The sequence below is a fragment of the Ochlerotatus camptorhynchus genome, unplaced genomic scaffold (genome assembly GCF_037179485.1).
Source record: "Ochlerotatus camptorhynchus isolate MF236.1 unplaced genomic scaffold, CSIRO-AGI_Acam_v1.1 ptg000062l, whole genome shotgun sequence".
Lineage (NCBI taxonomy): Eukaryota > Metazoa > Arthropoda > Insecta > Diptera > Culicidae > Ochlerotatus > Ochlerotatus camptorhynchus.
The window spans coordinates 4,673,035-4,691,162 of NW_027040552.1; the positions used below are offsets into that span (position 1 = coordinate 4,673,035).

The 18,128-nt window shown below is 39.3% G+C and overlaps 1 protein-coding gene across 1 annotated transcript in view; it reads right to left on the minus strand.

Moving 5' to 3' along the window:
- The window catches only part of gl (glass), a 52,858-nt gene extending 46,033 nt beyond the window's left edge, over window positions 1-6,825 (minus strand). The window contains exon 1 of the mRNA XM_065216349.1: window positions 6,294-6,825. The gene's annotated coding sequence lies outside the window, so the exon portion shown is untranslated. The remainder of the gene's footprint in view (window positions 1-6,293) is intronic.
- Between the last annotated feature and the right edge of the window lie 11,303 nt (window positions 6,826-18,128).

Genomic DNA, 18,128 nt, shown 5'->3' on the forward strand with positions numbered 1-18,128 from the left:
TAAAACTCAAACTTTCAAACGGTGCGGAACAGCCTTGCCAGGGACGGATACAACCTAACTAACAATTTTAGCTGCAGACTAGCTTATACAGCCGAAAATTGCCTTATGCAGCTAATTTTTGTCTGTATAAGCTGATCTGCAACTAAAATTGTTTGTTGGGAAGTCGTACAGAGCCAGTAAACATCCAAACCGGCGCATGAAGCAGAATTCCGAGGCCAAAAAGCGTACAAAGCTCTTGTACGGCCATGTTTTGACGAAACACAAGGGTTGCACTTTGATCGATGGCGAAACATACGTCAAACTAGATGTTAAGCAGCTTCTAGGTTAAAAATATTCCATCGCGACTGGACGTGGGGATGTGCCGGGAAGATTCAAGTTCGTGTTTGCCAACAAGTTCGCGAAGAAGGCCATGATTTGGCAAGTGATTTGCAGTTGTGGCCTGAAAACGGAAACATTCGCCACATCCTCGACGATGACATCCCAAGTTTACATCGAAGAATGCTTGAAAAAGCGTGTATTGCCGTTCATCCGCAAGCATAGGGGCAATGTCATCTTTTGGCCCGATTTGGTTAGCTGCCGCTACTTTAAGGTGGTCCCCAAGCTAACGAATCCTCCGAACTGCCCGGAATTCCGACCAATCGAAAAATACTGGGCAATTTCAAAGTAGCGACTTCGACAGTCAAGGACATCCAGCAAATGCGGGCAAAATGAAAGAAATACGCTGATTCCGTACCCGTTTCCAGTGTGCGGGCGTTGATGGGCAATACAAATTCTGTAAAGCAACCATAAAGGGGAAGTTTAACGTGCCGAAAAAAAATTCACATTTTTTTTCTTATTTGCCAAAGAAAATTCATGTGCTAAAATATTTTTTGTACACTCAAAGTTGGACTCAAAAAACCACAAAACATCAACTTTTCGGTTTTGCTGAGAGTCCAATATTTTTTCATGATGAGATAGAAAATATATTTGTACACGTAATTTTTGTCAAGAATCTAAGGAAGAAACTGATTTTCTTGGATTTTTGATATTATTATGATAATAAAAACGTGTCGAAAATATTTTTTTTTATTTTCGGTGCGGTAAACTTCCCTTAACGGACTTTTTAAACATATTGAACGAATTACAGATCTTTTTTCTGCGTACCAAGTAACTTTTAGTCAGCCTTTAAAAACCTTCGTGATCCTTATTTAGAAGAAATCCATCAATTGAAAAAAAATTAAGATCTTCGATCTTACCCTCAAAAATGTTCAAGACTTTGGAACTTGAAAGAAATTTCAAGGACCTAAAAAATTAAAGATTTTAAATAGAATTCAGCCGAGAATACCTATGGAAATGAATTCAAATGAAAAGCTAAGGTGGATTCCTAATCCTGGAAAAAATTCTAAAGGAGTGCAGAATTCCAAGCTAATTTTAAGATAAAGTCCTAGCTTAATTCTAAGGTATAACTTGAGGGACGAAAGTAAGTTCTGAATTTAATTCCTAGGTGATTCCAAAGAGAATTGTATTTCAATCGTGAGGAGTATACCAGATTAATCTTAAAGTGAATTCAAAGAGATTTATGAACAGATTTCAATGGGTTTTTTTTTGAGAATAATTTCTCGAAATACTGAAGAAGATTCAGAAAAGAACTTCAAAAATATCAGAAGGGTCATATTCAGAGGTTAATAGCCTGAAAATATTTAGAAGAATTTCAAAGATATTTAATTAATGAAACATGTAGTTGCATTGAAATTTATGAAAGATTCCAAGGTAATTCTTAGGAGAATTTCTAGGGAATTCGAACGAAAATTCCAAGGTAATTGCGAGGAGAGTAACTATAGAATTTCATGATAATTCTGAATATGATATATTGATAAGTTCGGTTTTCAAAATACAAGAAAAAAATATCGCAATTGTTCTGGGTTTATAACATAACACGTTGCAAATCCTACTTCGAACCATTGCATAAAATGAATATCATTAATCTAAAACAATTTTCAAATTTTGGATTGAACATTAATTAATTTAATAATAAATGAATTAGAAGCATAACACATGAGTTGATAAAGTTGAGATCTGTATTGTTCAGAAATCATGACAAATTCTTAAGTTTAACTTCGTAAACTATAAAATAATTTGAGTCGAAAAAAATTCTGGTTTTTTCCAGATTTTCCCGGATACTTTTCAAATGTTATTTTTACTTCCCCTGAAAGTGTCTTCCACTACTGATTTTTTTTTTCTAACTCACCAGAATTTTCCCTGGAAGTTTCCTTCATTTTTCTACGGAAGCTAGTTCTAGTTTTTTAATAAGATCTTACGACTTCCTCCATATGGTTCTTCTAACTTTCCGTAGAAGTTTATTATGACTACCTCTGGAAAATTCCTACAACTTTATCTGGAAGTTTATTCCCACATTCTCCAGAAGTGCTTCTGACTTCTTCCTGAAGTTTTTCTCAATCATTTATATTCATTTCGTGCATTCATTTACTTTGATTTGCCTCTATCTTTGTGTATCAACAGAATTTCGTAAAATTTCATAGCGTTTGTAGGTTAAGATATTAGCTACAACTTAGCAACCTACAAAAGCTTCATACAACAGTTTATGGAATTTTTTGATAAAGAAATTAGAAACAAATGAATGTAAAAGAATGCACGAAATGAATGTAATGATTTTCCAATCCTCCATATGGGAGATTTTTTCCACACTTGTTTCGAAAGTTTCATCTTTCAGAAGTCCTGCTAAATTTCTCCGGAATTGTCTGCCAACTTGGAAGTTTCTCTAAACTTTATCTGAATGTGTCCTCAGATTTACCCTTAAAGCCCTTTCAGACTTCCCCCAGAAATTTCTTCAAACTTTTCCTGGATTTTTATCTCTTAACCGATACTGCCAGGTTCCTCCGGAAATTACTTCCAAACTTTCCGAAGTTCTTTTCAACCGGTCCAAAAGTATCCCTCAGCTTCCACTGGAAATTTCTTATAATTTATTGATAGTTCTATACATAGTAAATTCCCGGCAAAGCAATGGTTTCCTGATCGGTGTGGTCTATTTTTAGTGAAAATGTATATTAAGCAACCATTTTTATCTGCATCCCATGATATCACCCTTGCTTCCCTAGAAGTGGGAAACTTGATATTTGGTGAAATCAGTGGAAATTGTTTCCCAAGATGTATTTTTTTTAGTCCCGGCATTTATTCAAACTCACTCCAGACGAAAATCCTGGCTGCTCCAGGGGCTAGGACTTAAAAATTCGATATCTGTTGTCGGTTGTCGACGTTTAAGAAGGTGAAGGTGGCGAACCGAGATTACAAACAAAACACGTCGGCAAAGCAGCGGTCCCGAAAGCTGTACAAAGTTCGACTGTGTCGTCATGGACGACGAAACTTATGTGAAGGCGGATTTCAAGCTGCTTCCGGGAGAGGAGTTTTATACCGCATCAGCAAAAGGGAAGGTGGCTGAAGGTGGCAGAAATCTTCAAAACCATCAATCTATCGAAGTTCCCGAAAAAATATCACGTCTGGCAGGTGGCTGAAATCTTCAAAACCATCAATCTATCGAAGTTCCCGAAAAAATATCACGTCTGGCAGGCCATATGCACGTGTGGTCTGAAAAAGCGGCATTTTCATTACTACGGGAACCATCAATCAAGAGATCTACGTTCAGGAGTGCCTGGAAAAGCGGCTGCTACCATTCCTAAAGCAACATAATAGACCTGTGGTGTTCTGGTCGGACTTGGCGAGCTGCCACTATGGGAAAAAGGCAATCGAGTGGTACGATGCGAACAACGTGGTTGTGGTACCCAAAGACCACAACCCTCCCAACAGCCCAGAACTCCGCCCTATCGAACGGTATTGGGCAAGGGGTGAGACTGCTTTACTCTGAGCTGCTTTTTTGCAGTGAGTAACTCGCGAGTAACTCAATGTAACTCAAAATTCAATCGACGTTAATCGATTTTTTCTCTCAGCCTACTCCGTTTACTCTCTTTGAAAAAATTTATCTCATATTAGACATCAGTTTTGTCTGTAAACATAGTAAGATTGTTCAGATCTGCTATTAAAACGATATGAATTGCAGTACCACTTGGATCAAAAGGAATTTGTCCGGAAAACGGCTCGAACTATGCTGGGAATGATTCCAAAGCTGTTGTAACTGTTTTGGAAGTGATTTTTGTTCGTACTTTTCCGTCTCGAAAAGTTGGATGTGAATTAACTGAAGGTAGGTGGAAACAGGCTATTTGTTCTCATAAAAAAAACCAGAGGAATCGCTTTCAGATGTCCACCGAGGAGAACGTGAAATCACCGGTATAGAAGAGGCCAGAGTATCCAGTGTAGCCGCCATTGCCGAAGCCGGTGAGTACGATCCTCGATCGTCGTCCGAACTGTAATCCCATCATTGATCTACTGGACGAAATCGAATCCTGCATATGGTTCAGAAAGAATGCAAGGAAAGGGTTCTTGGTGATCCGAAGATTTTCAATAGTAAATCTGATCTGAACAAGTACAGGATCATCGCTATGGACTTTGCCGACGAGAAACTGAAGAAAGAAACATGCTGCGGATATAATACATAATAGAAAAAAAATCATCATTAAACTAACGATGAAAAATATTTTTTTTTTCTGAAAGAAATATACACGCAGAAATATAGACTTCCGCGTCAACGGCCGCACAAAAATCTTGGTGGTGTATCGCACCATATCACGATTATCCAGAAGGCACATCAGTAGCACCAGAAGTGGGATGGTACCCACTGGCAGCAGAACGTCGCCGTAGTAATCCAGAGCTCAGATCGCAGTATTATCCAGTGGCAGGTTGTCCATCAATGGGATCGCTTCTACTAGTATCAGATGACGTACGGGGCACACATAATTTGTCGGATCGGAAATATTTGGTCCGGCGGATTGAGTTTTTCTATTACTTCACGCCGGATGTTTCTATTTGTTGTTGTTATGTTTGACAGCAACTTTTCGGCTTCGCACCTCCAAATGTTGCTTTGATGCGAAAACTGAGAAAGCCAATGACGGTGATTTTGCTCACTGCGAAATGTGAGTTACTCGAGGTGCCTCAAAAGCAACTCTAAAATTGCTCGTGATTAAGAGCTGTCTTACCCCTTGGTATTGGGCCTTGGTCAAACGGAATATAAAAAAAAAAAAGTTTGGCATTTCGGATTTGGCAAACCAAAAGAATAAACGAACATTTTTTCCTTTAAATATATGAATTGAACTACCAAAATAAAAATAAGGAGAATTTGTGACATGAATTTTGACTGAAAGAAACGATTTTTTGTGGACTAATTTTTGCGCGTTCCAGTCTTTATATCTGGAATATACTGATATCAAAAAAATCATGCAAGCGTTCAATCGTTATGACCATTTTTGAAAGTGACAGTTATTCCGAATCCCCCGCAAAAAAAAACAATCCAGTTTAATAGTCTTAAAAGGAACTCAATATTTGTGACATTACTTTTTTTTTCTCGATGTTTGACAAATACTAAAGATTCCGGGCTTAAAGAATTTTTGAAATTTCTGTCCTTTAAAATAAAAAAAAAATGAAATTTTTCCTAGACCATTTCTTGACATCTTGGGTTTGGAAAACTTTCACGATCAAGAAGCAAAATAGCTAGAATATTGGATCTAGTATTGTTTTTTCGAAACCTCAGAAAGTTTGTGATAGGTCTATCGCAATTTGGCGATCACAGGAAAGAAAAAAAGATGAAATTTAACAATCTGGACAAATTTAGAAAATAACGGACTTGCATGTCCACGGAATTGAAAAAAATAAATAAAAATATTAGTAATTCCGTCCAATTGGTCTGACAATTATCTTGTCAGCTTCAACACACTGATTTTTAATTAATCTTTCTAACATAAAATCAAGCTGTGATTCGATGTGAGATTTTAAAGTCAAATTCTTCACTCTCAACATTGGTCGTAAAAAAGTGACTTTAGTGACTAAATTTTAAGAAATAGTGAATATGAAAAAAAAGTGACTTTCTAGTGACTGACTTCAAAAAAGTGACCTGCTACCTTGCATAGGCAGACTTGGATTCTCCTACACCATATCAGATTTGATGAACAGAATAGGTTTTGCCAAATTTCGGTAAATTAAAGCGGATGCTAGGCAACTTGGTTTACTGTTATTAACGAACGAATTGATTTGTACACTCGCATAGCTTCATAGGGCAGGTTTCCGATTTCAGATGATGCATTTTACGCTACGAAATACGCAAGAAATGGAAGGTTGCATTTTTTGCAATAAATTTAACTTTAATTTTATGTTCCAAATATTCCAAATATGATTGCATCTTTTCGACTTACCCAGAATGAGAGATTAGTGGTTGAGAAAAATATAACGAATAAAACTTAACAGTTGTTGTGAAAACACATTGAATTCATGAGACATACAAAACTCCTTAATTCTACACATGTAGCCTCTAAGCATGCGTAAGCCACTGGATTACGTTTGGTTTAACACTCGCGTGTATCATAATAAGTAACACTTTATTCTTCTGATGACTTGGGTCACACTTTTAGAGCAATTGAGGATCTTCACTGTTTCACGTGCTCGCTGACACCTGCTCATCACTGTTGCGATTTTTTAGACTTTCTACTCTGAAAGTCGAATCCGCAAGAACACTACAGCTCGTGAAGGATGCACCGATCGCGCACCGTTATTCGCGATCGGAGATCACCAATGATCCTGATATTTCTTAGCACGGCAACATTGTCGCGAGTACGGGGAAGTGTTAGGATCCGAAAGACCACTTTTTCTCAAGAGCAAAAAACAAAAAAGAAGAATCGAATCGAACCGACCGATATCTCGACTATGGAAGGAAACGATATTGACAGGTTGAGGGTACTTCGTGGACTGAACCAAACTACAAAAACATACCAACTATCGGCGCGACATAATGCGATGTCCGTTCCGTTCACCCGATCGACCGACCCTTTCAACGTCACATCATCAGGAGGAACCTCGTTTGATGGACTCCTCGTTTTACATACAAGCACACAACACATGCAAGAAGAACACAGGCGTGTGGTACGGACCAAGCATAAAAGAATAAAGCAAAGAAGAGAGAGGGGGTGTGAGTCGACCATAAGGATAGTGCCATGTAGCGGATGGCACCCTTCTCTCCGGTCTCCTCAATCCCGCAATCGTCATACCATCGAACGGGAGCGAACGGAACGGAGGCCGTGAAGATTCGTCACCAATAGTAGGCCTAACGTAGACTGGATGCATCCCGTTCGAATCGTTACTAGGGGTGTTCGAGGCTATTATCTGATGTATTAGCTTAGTATATGCTGAAAAGTTAGCTATTAAATTAAGTATTTCAAACTCAAGGTATGAATTATTGGGGAATAATAAGGTCTGTATCCACAATAATCCGGATACAACAAAAATTAAGTAAAAGACAAATTTCGCAATATATTTCAATTGTAGTTGTTTATTTCAGATTCATGGGACATGATTTAAAAATTCACGAAGTCAAAACATAGTTATTCGGTATCTGCATAAAATTTTCGAACTTTGCGCTTAACTCCATCCATTAGGGTTTGTACAGACTCCTCAGATACCGTGGTGGCCGTCTTGGTCCAAATTTGTTGGAAGTGATTGATATCTTTGATTCCTTGTTTCTTTCCAGAAAGCTTCCGCTTCATCAGAGCCCAATATCTTTAGATTGGACGTAGCTCTGGACAATTTTGCGGATTTGTGGTTTTTGGTACAATATTCACTTGATTGATTTGTTTCGTACCACTCCATCACAGTTTTAGCATAATGGCATGATGCCAAATCGGGTCAGAACAAAGGGTTTTCTTTGTGGCTTTTGTGAAGGGTAGCAATTGATTCTGCAGGCACTCTTTCTGGTAAATCGCCTTGTTGATTGTACCTGTAGTGACGAAAGATTTACTCTTTCGGCCACACGTGGTTTGAATGCTGTTGAATCTGTAGACAGTAAAGGAGACGTCAACCAGTTGCACTGAATTGATCCTCCCATCGAGCCAAGTTTCTGTGAATACATAAACATTATATTCCCCGTCAAGTGCAGCCAGATAAACATCGTCCAATTTAGTCTTGAGTTTCCTAGTATTCTGATAGTAGACTCGTAAACCACTAGAGTGTTCAGTGCGAGCCAATTGTAACTTGTCCAGGATCCGAGAACGGAGCAAAAGATCACCTGTCGTAGAAAGGCTGGACCACATACTTGCCGTAAGTGGTTGGAAGACCCCTTCACTAGGCACGCACACAGGGCCGGGACGGCTGCAGGTCGCTGGCGGAAACTACTCGACTGTGGCGGGGGGCTCGGGGGCTTCCATGATCCCGACGGCAGAGCGTCACAGTAAACAAACAGAAGTTGATTCATCATGATGATGTACGCCGTCACTCTTCAGAGGATCTGGATGCTTCCGGTAAATTTTCATTTTCAGACCATAATTGTCGAGGAGCAGACATATACGATGGCACTCTGGAAACCAAGAATGTTTCAGGCAGCGATTGTACTTGCCTACGCCACAGAAACAAATCCTGGATTTTACTGGTGATGTAAATATTCATGGACAAAGATGGACAGCTGCATACAATATATGGAATATTTCATGACATGTCTCATAAATGTACACGATCGATAATGTAAACTTGAATGATATATGACGCTCCATTTATGTGCATCATAGTAACGGAAATTTACACTACTTTTTTTTAAACTGTGTACTAAACAAATTATCTTACAACAATATCATGAAAAAGGATTGTTTTGAAACGAAAATTGAACGGTCTAGTGATCAACTTCCCGAGCTTTGATCACCCCTAGCACTTTGGTATCATACTTATTTGCCTGATATACTTGGACGACCAAACACCCGCAAATTGCACCGTCAATATTACCCACCAGCAAACTATCCCTATGTATATAAATAAAACACTGCTGCCCTCGTCGTCTTCCTGCTCGAGCCGCCTGCCAGCCAGACCACCACCCTTGATGGTTTGTTTCCTTTTTCCATAATTTTTCCTTCTGCTGTTCAACGGCAAACGACGACGTCGTCCAAAGCCACATTTGATACTTTTTTCCTCCTATTATGATGTGCGCTGGGTTGTCTGCTTTGTATTTTTTTTATATATATTTCTAACTTAATCCCGACCTGATGACATGATGTTCCCATATCACTGTTACACATTATGCAGTTTTCCTCATGCGGCGTCCCCATGGGTAATGAAAAAAAAAAAACACAATGGACTCGGACAAGAATTACTGACTTATTGGTGAGTGGTTCGAGTTGCAGTCGACTGTAATCGTTTGCGAGCGCAAGAAAGTGTAGATATTTGATCGATTGTTCATGAGTCAATTGGAAAAGACAAATAATTTGATAGAACCAAATAGAATATAGTGCTATTAAGTTACCGTACCACAGTGTGACCATTGCTACACTTAATAACTTTCACTATTGGCGTGACTCCCGACCGCTTCACCTAAAACTAACTTTAAGTTTTCACTGAATATCGTTTCAGGAGCAAACTCTTCTTTGATCTTACACTCAACCAGAGACGGCAAGATTCTCTTACGGTTTTGTATTGTGATTTTCACGACCATTAAGTGGTGCTCGGGCCCGCGGAATACTTTCAGTTTGTGGAATGTTCAATTTGTTAACATAAAGCCAAGAAATACCAGTGGGTGGACGGCAACAGAAACACACTTTTTCGAAGTGGGTGATTAGCGTATTTTTAATAATCCTGGTAGATGATCCTTTGAGCTCATAAGATTCATAAGATTGCGTTATGCTTTTTCGCCAAAATAAATCTAAATGAATTTCATAGATTTACCTTATCAAAAAATGTTGACAAAAAAGTAAAAAAAAAGGTGGCAGACCAGAATCGAACCTTGGACATTGACATTATGAGACCATTGCTTTGATCACTTGTCTATTAGCTCTAGACGCGTTTTAGAACTAGGGTAAATGTCAGCTTCGGCACCCATTGACTGTTTTCGGCAACCAAAATTTAAACGTTAATTTCACTATGTTTTACCATCAACACACTTCCCTGAATGTATCCAAACAATTCTTTAGTCTTTCAGCTTCAATCTGATTATATTTGTAGGACCGAGCAATCCTGTTATGCCAGATTTTTCTTCAAATGAAACATACGTACTACAAAATGGGGCTGATTTCGAGTTGCCGATAATAGAACAGCTGGTTAACACGCAGTTCTAATGGGAAGGTTGCCGAAGAAAAAGAGGTTGACGACAATAGTCACACTCACCTGAGAAGTTTAGAGCGTTGTAAAAACGCTTTCAAACAGTTTTGAAGAATTCTGTCGATTGGAATAGATGGAGAAGCAAGCAGCAGATGAATTGAAACAAACAGACACGTCATATATGTGCGTGACGCTGTGAAAATGCTAATAGAAGTGCGGACGCTGCTTAGATTGACGAGAATACGTAAATTCCCCTACCTTGTGTAACAAAATAATCTTTCATAAGTCGCCCTCGCCCCAAAGAAAATACCTGCGAGCAGCAAGCGTGTTTTCCGAAATCGAAAACACTCGGCTGCGGTGTTTGCCGAAGTCAGAAACACTCGGCTTTGGTGCTTGCCGAAGATCCATACACCGGTGCAAACAATTATGCACGGGCACCGGTACCGGTGCCTTGTTCGCTGCGTTTGGTGTTTTCTATCGAGCACTGGTCCGGAGCGTACAACTCAAAGCTCTTGGTGGTGTGTAAAAGAGGCAGTACGCAGTGTAGTGTTGCGTTTAGACATGCCTGCTCCCAACGGTACAGGTTTGAAAAGATAAAAATTTACAAAATGGAACGAACTCACCAAGTTTAGCCAATTGAACTTGAAGGATGCCTGACATGTGTTGATGTAGAACTCCAAATTGTAGTCCAAAGCTTGACGCAGATCAACGTGAACTAGTTCGGTTTAGTTGCGCGGAATGTCTTCCGTCGATTTGAGATAAAAAAAATGTTCGGTTGTATGTAGTCGATTTTTGATGTGCATTTGGCAAGCCTTTTCGTGGCCAATAGTCAGGTTAAACGCTGCGACTCAACGAATGATGGAACTAATGATGGGGCGAATGACGGAACGCCTCGTGGAGGTTCTACTTGGCCTCGGAACAGCTTCTCAGCGGCAAATAATAGCGACTGATGAGCTAGAAATTGTCTCCTGGGCCTGGTTTTGGCCAGATCAGCAACCGATTATAGATAAAAAAAAACTCCACGGAAAAAAACAAACGTTAGGTTCAATCACACGCACAGCCTACTAAAAAAAAATCGAACAAATTCATAAGTTTACGTTATATAAATGAAAATCAACATATTGACCGATTTCACGTGAGTTTGAATGTTTACTTCTCATTTCTGAAGAACACTCGGACTTTTCTCTTGATACCGCCCATTAGATTCTGTACAACTTTCTTCTTAACTCTGTGCTGCAGACCAAATTTTCTTGAAGCAGTCAACAAAGCTTGCTTCTCTTCCATCTTTTTTTAAGATGCCGTTTAATTATTGCCCAGTATCTTTCGATAGGACGCAGTTCAGGGCAGTTTGGGGGATTTTGGAATTTTTCAACAAAATCGACTTTTCCTTCTTGAGCATCTCCAACGTAGCAGAAGCATAGTGAACAGATGCCAGATCCGGCCAAAACAATGGAGGATCCGTACGCTTTCGGTAGATGGGTAGAAGCCGTTTTTTGATGCATTCTTTTCTGTAATTTTCACCATTGATTGTGTCCATTGTGAAATACGAAGAACTCTTCAAGGCACAGGAGCAAATGGCGTGCCACACCAAAACCTTTTTTTTGCAATTTTTTCGGTTCGGATGTATCGCACATCATCAGGCACATCTGTCCTCTGCTCTGCTGTGTACTGGTATCCAATTTGACGTACGTCTCGTCGTCCATCAAAATGCACCGGTTCGGTTTTTAAGGAGAACGTCATACAAGTTCCGTAACCGTATTTTCGAAGAAGCTTTCTGTGAATCCGTCCTTTTGGGTGCTTTTTGTTTCTTGTAGGTTCTGATATTGTTACGTTTTTGATGTTCTGCACAGCTCCGACGCTAATGTCCAATTTTTTGGCAATTTCACGAACGGAACACGGTTTATGCGATTTCAAAAGGCGTACTGCTGCCAGCTCCTTTTTTTGGTCCGATGCCTCCTTTTTGCGCTCTGATTTCGGTAAATCTTCAAGAGAACACGTTTCTCCAAACTTCTTAACAATCTTGAACACTGTAGATTTACTGCACTTCACGCTTTTTGCCAATTATCGAAATGACAAATTTTCGGAAAACCATTAGAGCAGAATCAATCTGCGAGTTGATAAACTGATCCGACCCATCGTTCGAAATTTCTAATTTTTTTCAGGTGTGTTGCCAAAATAAACAATGATTTTACACAGAGCGAAAATTCACAATTTTTCGTTACGTTTTAACCCTAAGCCATTGATAAAGAGGTGTCTACTTTCTTTAATGAACAGTCCTTATGTTGACGTAATACTCGCTTTAATGAAAGCCAAGAACACCTCTGCACTTCCACGAGAAATCACTCGGATGTTGGATAAAAGGGTTGGGTTTGCAGCAGGATTCGTTTTGGTAAACGATATGCTGAATTTATGTTCTAACGATTGCATAGTGTGAAGAAGCTTGGGTTTGAATCCACGGCCTTCTGCACAGTAAACAAAATCGGTCACCACTAGGACACCAAGCACCTTATATCACAAAACAATTACGATCAAGTTTCCGTTCAATTTGTTGTTACTATGCTTCGATCCGGGCGACATCTTCTCCGACGACGATAAAAACTGATCATGAGAAGAATTTTATATGGATCTCCAATTAACACGTCATTTTTAAAACTCAAATATTACTTCTTTTGCGTACGACCGACTTAACAAAAAGTTATTCAAATGAAGCGACGTCCCCGAAAGCAGCCAAAAATGTCTTCCAAACTGGATCACGCAAACACCGTTTCCGAAATGCATGGTTTAAACAATTCAGCTTTTAGTTATTAACTGCGCTTTATGCTCTCGGAACCCAACAATGGCGGTTTATTCTGTTGTGGAAGAGCTTAGGATTAAACTCATGATATTCTACTCATTAAGCAAAAACGATGCCTTCAGGGTCATCGAGCTTCTAAAAACCATAACACTCCACAACAAAATATGATTAAGTTTTCGCTTCATATGTAATTTATTTATTTATTTAACATCAACAGGCGTCATTGGCCCCAATGATGTAACCTAAACTAAACATGAAAAGTATTTCAAATCTTCGCGTACAACGTACGGGTTAGGCAAAGAGTGTGCGTTTGACTTGCAGTGTCGCATTAATGGCTCTTCGTTCATTTTCAACTTTTATTCAACTTTCATACTGCCGTACTGTAACGGAACGATCTACCTACCCTTTTATAAGATCATTCTCTAGCTAATAAATTATCACACTAAAGCTTCATGTTAGATAGCATTTCCAACCAACTATGAAAAGTACTAAAATCAAAAATCACTAAGTCAATAGTCAGCTCGTAAATAAAGGAACATTGCTATACAAACTAAACTGATCTAGAAAAAAAACGAACTAAACCTCCGGTGAATCTGCTGGCGAGTAAGGTAAAAGTCAAATAGCGCGAAGACCCTATTGAAGAGTCTCTGTAAACCACCGATTGCGCCAAATATGCTATAATTAGTTCGTTGTATGGGCAGGCGCAGCATTGAATTATCACCGGCGCCGGTGGTGTAGTGGTAAGCGTGATTACCTCTCACTCCAGCAGGCCTGGGTTCAATCCCAGTCGGCGCCGCCGGGATGTTCTGAGGCATAACATCTCTGATCACGCCTTCCTTCGGAAGGGAAGTAAAGCCGTTGGTCCCCGGTTCATGAGTTGATGGGTCGATAGGTAGGGTCCAGGTGTGGGTGCTGTCTTCCTGGCGTCGGTAGCATTGGTGCTCAGCACGGAAAACAAGATCGACGGAAAACAAACCAAGGAAAAAAAAAAGCATTGAATTATTCCGTAGGCATGCTTGGCATGCACAGTTGTACACCCTAAATTTGATTTTCTTTAAAGTTATTGATAGATTAGGATCATAGTTTACTATAGATATGCAAAGAGTAGGTAAATCTCGAGGGAGGCGACACATCTAAATCTCAATCGTAGATGCTCAAAAAACTCATACTAGTGCATTAATCTTCGAAAAATCTTCTTTCATTTCGCGCATCTACTTGCATCGCGCATCATCTTTTTACAGGAAATCTTCAGAATCGACATCAATCTTCTTTCTATGTACTCAGCGTGCGAGCAGCTAGCCACAGCAAAACACAATATTTTTTGCATCGTAGATAGAGTCGTCCCCCTCGGTAAATCCTTAGATAAGAGGTGACAATACCGGGGCGAAAATGAACCACTTTTCTGTCAAACGTGAACCAGCTCCTGTTGGCCGATTTTATGTGCGTAAGATAGAGATAGAGATAGATAAAGATGCAGATAGAGATAGAAATAAAAGAGGAAGAAGCCAATTGTCACCTCTTCCTCTTAGGGTAAATCTTAATATTTGAACCAACACCAATGGATTTTTACACTTAAAGTCCGAGATGTGCAGCGAGCATTTCTCACTTCATTTTTACAACGCAAAAACAAATATAGTTTATTACTAGAATTAAAATCAACTTTTTGTTGCGTATCTATAACAAGTTTAAACTCTATTCTATCTACTGCTTCAAAAAGAATTATTTTTCGTCAACTCTGTGCAAAGTTATTAGCAAATGAGCAGTTCGTGACCAAAACTGTATATGCCGAGCATGTCCGTAGGGCTCTGGGTTGAGCATTGATGTCAACTTGCTCAAGGAGAACATGTGTAGACCGTTTTACAATTGTTTTCTTAAGAGCTATTTTTACAATTTTGTCTTTGTTCATATTTTTTTTTATAAAATGTCTTGAGAACAAGTTAAAACATTACTTCTAGCTGACGTTATGCGAGGAATTAAAATATCATTTGGTTCAAGGGTCCAAATTTGGCATAATTCGTACTATAACGATTTGTAGCAAATATATTTCTATTTCGTAAATGCCTAGATGGTGTATATAAATTTAAGGATGACAATAGTTCTATAGAATCAATGCGATGTGATACGATATCGTTTACGAAAGAAATCATAGCAAATTAACGACGCTCTTTTAATGTTTGGATATTTATGAGCAAACACCGAGCTGTGTATTTAAGATGGCAGAGGAAATACAGTCCAACCTAACTTGTGGGGTGCAACTGCTTTTGAACGGACTCTATTCTTTCTTCGTGTGTGATTGAAAAAGGAGACCAAACTATGCTGCAATATTCTAATATCGACCTTACATAAGCAATGTACAATGTTTTTATCGTATACGGATCGTGAAAGTTATAGCAGAAACGTTTTATGAAACCAAGCGTGTTGTTAGCTCTGTTAATAATTGTGTTATAATGATCGGTGAAAGTAAGTTTTGAGTCCAAAATAACACCTAGATCCCTGACTCTATCACACTTTTCTACGATATGGTTTCTTAAAGTGATTGTTGTATCGGGTAGGATTCGTTTTCTACTAATGGTAATTGAGTTACATTTTTTTATATTTAATTGTAGCAGGCTTTTTTGGCACCAAGTATGGAATATCTGTATTTCCTCTTTGAAGTGATGATGTCTTTGGCATCTTTTATTTCCAAAAAAAGTTTAATATCGTCAGCATAGATTAAAACTTTCAATTTCTTAATAATGAAAGATATGTCATTGACGAAGAGAATAAATAAAAGCGGTCCTAAATGGGAGCCTTGAGGAACTCCAAACCATTGTAGCACGGAAACTAAGTCCGACAGCAGTGGGCTCTCTTCTCTGTTTGTCTTGATCAAGCTTAATAACCTCTGATTGTCCGCAACATGTCGCTGTATGAAGGGCCAAAAACGGATTGGGTAGATCGATAGGCAAAGTCGCCTATACGCATCTACGGAAAAACAAAGAATCTCCTTCCAGCAACTTGATCAGCCAATTGGTCAAAAAGACAAGCCCCCAAAAAGAAAGATGCCCCAATGAGTGGGGAGACCCACCTAGGTTCTTAATTTGGGTGACAAAACTTACTTGAACACAATAGTCTCTTTCTTGCGCGAAAAAGAGATAACCTAGCATTTGGCCGGGTTAACCTCCATATGATTCAGAATACACCAGCTGACGTTGAAGGAAGCAATAGTCTTCAAGCGAATTCGAAGGAAGAGTTTAAGGTCATCTGCGTAAGAGCTCGTGGTCCCTTAATTACTAGATTCACGTCGTTGAAGTAAATCAGCAAAATCAGCGGTCCCATGTGACAACCCTGGGGTATGCCGGACGCGGCAGCAAACATACGGGACAGGTGATCACCAATGACAACAGTAATATAGCGATCGGTGAGGTATGACTGAAACCATTGCAAAAGGCAGCCGTGGATACCAAGTCTGTCCAGTTTTGCGATTGATATGCGGTGATTCAATCTATCGAAGGCAGCAGATAAGTCAGTATAAATGAAAAACAAACATCGACGGATAGCAAATTAAAAAAAAAACTTTGTAATCTTCTACTTCACGCATGAATTAACAATAATCTGATTAAGAAGCTTGGAAAAATGCTCTATTACTGGGTAGCGACTTAGATTTACTGTCCTGCCCATGTTGTTTCTAGCTAGAGGAGCGTAGCGATGGGCAAGCTTCTAGAATAAGCTTCTAAAATAATATTTTAAAAAATAAGCTTCTAAAAACATTCCGTCTCGCACGCTGAGCCGGTCAAGTCGCATCGGTCTCGTTGTACGACACTAGTTTTTGAGTTTTTGAGTTTTTCCCCACGCGAGGGTTTTTTCTCGCCAAAGTTAGTTGGCATAGTGTTAAGACAACTAGTGCGCGAGTAAGGAAGCCGTTAATCATACGCCGAGCGCTTTGATTACGGTCCAGCTTTAACATCAACATCTGTAAAATCATCACCACTATCGGCCCATTGATAGCAACAACGAAAGCACGTTAAATTGCCTACCGAGGCGAAAGAGGCATACCAGCTGCAAGGCTATCGACCCAACAGCCGTTGGGGAATACAATAGCATCGCACCAGTCATCTGCCGCCTCAGTGCAATAGGTATACCGTGTCGCTTTGTTTTCACCAGTATCGCATCTTCCCGCATGGTCCAGTATTAGATTAGGCTGGGTCATAATTAGGGTGATCCAAAATCTTGTAAATAGTATATATCTATAATTTTTTTTTCTTGATTTTTTTTTCTCGTACTATTTTTAAGTAGAGTATAGTTAGGGTGATCCAAATTTTTTTTTTCAGTATATATATATTTTTTTTTTCTATTTTTTTTTCTTGGTTTTTTTTTTTTTTTGTTTCTTTCATATTACTCTTTAGTAGAGTAAAACTATATCAATTTTTTTTTTTGTTTATTTTTGCATTTTTGTTTTTCTATTTTTGATATTATTTGAAATTACTGTAATTATTTGTAAAATATTTACCAAAAACACCATTGCGGCGATATTTAACCGCAATGGATGAAAATGATAAAGGCGGGGGATGGTCGCTTTCCATCTCAGACGACGAAACTCTTAATTCCTCCTCACACGAAAGTCTCGAGGAAGTTGTGGAAATGGAAACCCTTGACGTCCCAGTTGACTCGCTCTCCAGCAAAAATACTGGAGCATATCCCAAGAAAAGGTATCCCCCACAACCCTCTCCCCCACCATCACCTCCTCGTCCTGCACCCCCGACACCATTGCCCCCAAAAATCTCTGCGCTCCCCCGCCTAAAGGCTTACCCAGAAGCCTCGAAAGGCCCATGGGTTGTTTTTTTCCGGCCCAAACAAAAACCTTTGAACATTCCGAGGATCTCTAAGGATCTAACAACACATTTTTCGGCCGTTACCGATATTTTCAAGGTAACACCAATAAAACTGCGCGTTACCGTTGATGACCGGAAGCAGGCTAACCAAATTGTTGCGTGCGAGCTTTTTTCATTGGAATACCGAGTCTACATACCCAGTAGTGAGGTAGAAATTGAAGGAGTGGTCACCGAAGCGAGTTTGACTAGTGATGATTTCTTGGGTCCCGATTCCTTCGGAATCTTTAAAAACCGTGCCCTGCCGAAGGTGAAGATATTGGACTGCCTTCAAATGCAGTCAGTATCCGTAGTAGGCTCCA